Source organism: Talpa occidentalis, unplaced genomic scaffold (assembly GCF_014898055.3).
Source record: "Talpa occidentalis isolate TD23 unplaced genomic scaffold, MPIMG_talOcc4v2.1 talOcc4.8, whole genome shotgun sequence".
NCBI classification, from domain to species: Eukaryota; Metazoa; Chordata; class Mammalia; order Eulipotyphla; family Talpidae; genus Talpa; species Talpa occidentalis.
The window spans coordinates 83,154,819-83,161,165 of NW_023605194.1; the positions used below are offsets into that span (position 1 = coordinate 83,154,819).

The 6,347-nt window shown below is 37.7% G+C and overlaps 1 long non-coding RNA gene across 1 annotated transcript; it reads left to right on the forward strand.

Moving 5' to 3' along the window:
• The first annotated feature begins 1,864 nt into the window (after positions 1–1,864).
• On the forward strand, positions 1,865–5,735 carry LOC129145059 (uncharacterized). Its single transcript, XR_008550093.1, has 3 exons — positions 1,865–1,952; positions 5,004–5,133; positions 5,595–5,735. It is a non-coding gene; the product is annotated as an uncharacterized LOC129145059 (long non-coding RNA).
• The last annotated feature ends 612 nt before the right edge of the window (positions 5,736–6,347 follow it).

Sequence of the window (6,347 nt, forward strand, 5' to 3'; positions counted from 1 at the left end):
ACAGACATACATACAACTTCAGCTAATGGGGCTTCTGTCTCACCCTATCTTGGGAATAGCTGTATCTTTCTCATACTATTAATAATTACTAGTACAGATTTATATTAAATCATCATTTAATAAAAAAAATAGACAAACTTCTTTTTAAAAAACAGTGAAAACAGGATAAAAATATTTTCTAGTCATTGAATTTTACCAGCTCACAGAATTTTCACCATCTCTTTTAAGATTCATAATGACGGTATGATATTGCTACTGCAGGTTTCAGAGACCCGAAGAACCATAATAATATTAATACTATGAGGAATAGCATCAAATGAATCAGAACATTGACTTTCTCACAAGATAACTTTTTTAATTCTGATCTGAATGAAGTTCATGATCAGAAAAAAAAATTTTAATTAAAAAATGAAAGATGGTACACAGGAAACAGGAAGGGGAAGATATGATAAAGAAGAAATGTAGTCTTCCAAGGAGATTGGTGCCAAATGATTCCTTAGTGGGTCAACAATGCCAGAAAAAGTACACAAGTAAGTGCTCAGGTTAGGAATTTCTGAAAGACAAACTTCTAATGCAAAACAAAGCAAGGACTTGAACCCAAATCTCCTACCAGAAAATCTACTGATGTAGGTTTTTTTCTACTTAATTTCCAAGATTATTTATTGGCATAAAATATAGTTTTGTTTTCTAGATTCAAAATAAAAGGAATATCTAAAAGAAAACAACACAGAGAACACAGCAAAAAATTCTCATTTGATTGGTCCAACCACTGTGGAAAGCTGTGTGGAGATTCCTCAACCTGCTAAAAATGGAGCTACCATACGACCCGGTGATTCCACTACTAGGGATCAATCCAAAGGACACAAAAACATTGATTCAAAAGAACACCTGGGTACACCTATGTTTATTGTAGCACTATTTACAATAGGTAAAATGTGGAAACAAGCCAAATGTCCAAAAATAGATGACTGGATCAAGAAGATGCAGCACATATACATAATGGAATATTAGTCAGCAATCAAGAAACATAAACTCATGCCATTTGCAGCAATGTGGATGGAACTAGAAGGAATTAAGCTCAGTGAAATAAGCCAGAAAGAAAAAGAAAAATATTGGATGGCTTCACTTATAGCAGGAATATAGGGAAACCCAATAAGACATCAGTTTAAAAAAATAATAACAGTACAAAACACAACAAAGCAAAAACAGACAATTATAAATCAGAGACATACTGCAGGGGAGGAGGAGGGAGAGGGATCAGAGGGAGGAGGGTAGGAGGAGCACAGGGGACTGTGGTCATGGTGCGCGGGTGCATTGGTGAAGGAAACTCTATGGGGACTACACCTGAGGGGGTGGAGGGAAGCAAATATTGTTTCAAAATGAACAATGATGTAAAAAATAAAAAATAATTAATATAAAAAAATTCTCTTGTTTGAAGCTATTATACCCCATAAGCAGTCATTTTTAAAAAATATAAATATTCAGTTTGGAATCTTCAAAGTGGAGATTACTTGTTTAGGAAACATTTATACAGTGTTTCCTATGTGTTACTAAGTGCTTTCCAACATAAACTCAATTAGGCCCTGTATAATAAAGACTTCTTCTGGCCTTTGTCCCTCGTTCCTGGGAGGTCGCTTCTAAATCCTCAGAATTTCCCAAGTCAGAGGCATATCTTTATTATTTATAGTGGGGCCTAATGGCTTTTGCTAATGAGGTGACCCACGATGGACCCCTAAGTGGTTCGTACTAAGGAAATGACTCAGGATGGAGGCAGGCCACGTCACAGAGACCAACTGTGTGATCACTGGGCTAGGACTTTGAGCCACATATCAACCCAACCCTCAGGGAAAGGAAAGATGCTAGAGGTTGAGTTCAACTGTGTGACCAAGGATTCAATCAACCATGTCTATGTAATGCAATTCTAATTAAAACTCGGCATCCATGGAGCTCAGGTAAGCTTCACCATCTGGAAGTACACATGGATATGCCTGACGGAGGGAACTCCACAGGGACAGGATTACCGGAAACCTTGTATTTGCACTCCTCCCAGACCTCATACTGTGCAGCGTGCCCTTCATTTGGTTCTGATTTGCATCCTCTTGCTATAATAAAACTGTAGTTGCAAGTATAACACTTTTCTGAGTACTATGAGTCACTCTAGTGAATTATCATATTCAAGAGGATAATGGACACCCTCCATTTGTAGCCAAGTGCTCAGTAGTGAGAGCAGATGTCAGATCCTAAACTTGTGGCTGGTGTCAAAAGTAAAAGAAGTCTTAGGAATGACTGTCCCTTAGCCTGTGAAGTCTGACTTGACTCTGGGGAGCTAGTGGCACAAGTGATTACAATGTAACAACTAGTAAGATTCATTAGTCCACTTTACAGATGAGGAGCTTGAGGCACTGAGAGTCACCCAACTGCCTAATATGTGTAAAGACAGAATTTTAACTCGGGCAGGTGTGCCTCCAGAGTCGGCACTTTTATCTTCTTTGTAATACTGCACCATGCAAAATAAAACAAAACAGAAAGCCAAGTACAAAATGTTTCAATATTTTTCTAGTTGTCTATATTCTCTCACCCACATCTGCTTAGAGAGAAATCTTATTTAGCAATTAAATTTTATTGCATTTCTATACCTCATTCCACTTAAATTTTCATGGAAGCAATAGTCTCTTCTTTTTTGCATTTATATTTCATCAATTTGTGTAATATATAAATAAATTACATCATTTAAGATGCAACTGGCATAAACAAATTTGAGGAAAACAGTAGTTTCAATAAGCAGAGAGATCAAATGGGGAAAGGAAAGCAAGAACAGTCTTTAAACCCTGTGTATGTGGTGTGTTCAGCCACTGGATTTATGTATGGTAAGAATTATGGAAAGAATGTGAAGCATGAGGGAAACAGGAGGAGTTGATTAAGAGAGGTTCCACGTATAAAGAAAAAAAATCAGAAAAGACTACAACCTTCTGCTGAGCTCTTCTACTAGTTCACTCCCATGAGGCCTCTTCTCGCTGTGACATTTATCCCCAGGGTCCTTCCATAAAATTCCATTCTATAACACCTTCCAGGTTCACATTCACCCAGCACTGACTGAGAGCCTTTTATTTATTCACCTATTTATGCACTATGCTGTCATTAAGCACCATATTTTGACCAACCTTGTACCAGGTGCTCTCACATATATCATTTGATAGAGAGGCTAGGCAGTATTCTGGGTTTGTGTCCTCTTGTTTCCCATTAACCACACCCTCTGAGATAACTTGCCTCTTTGTCCACTGTGCATCTCACCTATTTCAGTCATGTCCTCACTAGCTCTCTGGAATCTGCAGGCCTCTAACCTTTCATCTAACAGGCCTGGAAAACATTCTGGGCTCAACAGGTCAGGGGTGTATAATCTGCATTAGTCACTAGACAAGTCTCCTCCCAGTTTTCAGCTACTGAGCATTGCTGGAGGGAGGTTCAACATGCCCAAGTCACCTAAGTCATCCCCAGATTTCCCCAACTGAAAAAAAGTATTTCTTCTGGGGAAGTATCATAAAGTTTTATAATTCTCTTTTAGCACTTTGCAAGTATTTCTACACATACATGCTTTTTTTTCAGACAACAGTTTTCTTAAAGCTACTGTCCCATCTAGTCATTCAACAAATATTTAAATCACACAGTTTCTTGCCTATTATCATATGTGACCTTGATGAATTTACCTGCAGGTAAGAAGGGAGAGTGCCTTCTTGCCACTTTTTTTTAATTGCTATGTTCTAAGAATCACTAAGGCAATTCTTTCTGAGAAATGTGCAATTGTACTCACAAAATAGGAAGCGAAATTCTTCAGAGAGGGAATAAGGATCCCATTACGACTTAAGAAACATACTTATATTATTTTATCAATAAAGAGATTAAAAACAGGCATGAATTTCTGTGTAGTAATTTAAAGTTAAAGCAAATTTAGCTGTACCTGTACTTTCCAGAATCAATACAAGCAGAGTCGCCAGAGTGTTGGTGATTTAGTTAAGTCGGCTCTCCCCACTCAAGAGCACAAGTTAAATCCCCCCTTCTTCTTGATTTATTCCTCAGGTGGTAAAATCAAACTGTTCTAAAACATAACTAGCATCTAAGACCTACAACAAAACAAAAAGTTACAAAAATCCACGACCAAGTTTCTGTTCCCAATTTCAAAATACCACTCCTTAATCTCAGGTAGCAAAAAGACTAACAATGACCTCCAGAAAACATCTCTCCCCACACACTCTCATGTTAATTAACTTCCTTCTCCAGATTCAGAGGGATGGAATCCATTCAGTTGAAAGGCTTTCATACATGCCCACAGTTCTAGCAGCAACCCCAATGTTTACAGGATGGGGTCACTCCCTTTAACTGACCCAAGAGAGCTGCAGGAAGTAGCTGCTAAAGACACTACAAAATAAGGTCTAATCAATCTTGACCTACAACATATCCTATTTTGAGGTTCCCTCATGTACATCTCATGTGTTTATTAACACCAAATGGGTCATTTAAAAGACATGGTGGCAAGCTTACAACCTCCATTATTCTAAGTCTACAATTAGGCATAAGGTGTCCTAAAATTTAATAAAGAATGGCATTTTTGAAGGCCATTGGAAGGAGGAAAACAGGAAAAGCCTTTAAAAGGGATATGAAATTCCTTATAGATGAATTTTCATAGACAATCTTTTTATAGATTATATGGATCAAGACGAGATGGATTAGTTGTTATTCATGAAATAAAGGCTTGATTCTCATAAGGAGAAATTCTTGAACTATAAGCAAATGCTATTTTGCCAAGTTCAATCTACTGAAAATATGTTCATTAACTATTCTGCTGAACTCCAACTTTACCTGATCCTACTATCCATTAAAGCTGACTCACAACGACACCAAATTGTCCCAACTTAGAAGTCATTGCCTATGTTAAAAATGGAAGCAAAATTCATAGGCATTATCTCCCTTCTTTTAATTGAAGTAACATTGTTTTACATTCTTTTCAGTGTTTTGGCAGTATAGGATTTTCCCCCTCAAGTGAAGTCACCATAGCACACCCACCACCAAAGTACCCATGAAGTCTTCCAGCACAGTCCATTTTGCTCTTCCTCACCCTCTGGATGCCTCAGAACTATGGTAAGTTTTCAAGGATTGCTTTTTTGGATTTTGGGGTTTTTTTTAAAGAATTATTCCTTTATTGTAAGATTTTTATTTTATTTTTGCATAGAAGAACTGGGGATGTAGGCCAGAGGTGTGGGTTTGGGGGGAGGGAGAAGATGATTCACCAGAGACAGAGTGGGGAGCAGAACAGGTGGATCCATTGAAATACACTTTTGGGGAGAGAAGCGGGCAAGACAGGAGAGGTCTGCTGTGCCATGTGGGTCAGCTCCCTGGCCAGGGATCAAACTCGGCCGCTGTGCAATAGGAGGGCTGTCGCGGTGGTCACACTGAGACTTAATCCCTAGGCCACCAGGGAGGCTTCAAGGGATGGTTTTAAAGTTTCTCTTTGTTTAACCCTTTTCTTGATTTCCCTTTATTCCACATATAAGTGACACCATCTGGTATTTATCTTTCTCCTTCTGTCTTATTTCACTTAGCATAATTCCTCCCGGCTCCATACATGTTGTTGCAAATGGCATGAGATCACTAGATTTGGAACATAGCAATAGAAAACTAATATAACTGCAAACAGAAGGATGATTGGCCAAGGTGAAAATACAGTATTTCCCAGTGAGTAAGTACTCCAGTCAGAAAACTACGGTAGACAGCCCAACCCCATCAATGAGCCTCATTGCTGGTATGGACTGTGTCTTTTTTTTTTTTTTTTAACACTGTAACAAAATTCCCAAGTACTGCTATTAGCCAATAAAAATAGGTAACAAATTGAGTTGTGAGGACAAATTTAAGGTGTTGCTAGTGTTATGTTAAAAAAAAAAAAAAAAACAGATACAGGATCAAGATTGAATTGTTCTCAGTACAACTGGTGTGAAAAACTTCTGAAACACAATGTATTTGCAAAGAACATGAATCAAAAAGCAATATTCTATTTGTACTTCAAAAGGCATTTCATCTTTTATCTTAATTTTACAAGGTGAAGCCAATGCTGGACTCTGCTTTCATCTTTTTCCATATAGCCTAATGAATAAAAGCAATTACATGTTCCATGGACAAGAATTCTTTATACTAAAGGAATGATATTTATTAATATTCTTTACTGAAGAAGTAATCAGAGGTTTTCAGGTTTTGGAAAGTGCTAAAAATAATCTCCAAATATTCCTTGGCCTGAAGTTCACTAAGTTTTCCTCATTTGTGATTGTTACTCCTTAACCTCATCAGTGCTTGCAGCCCAA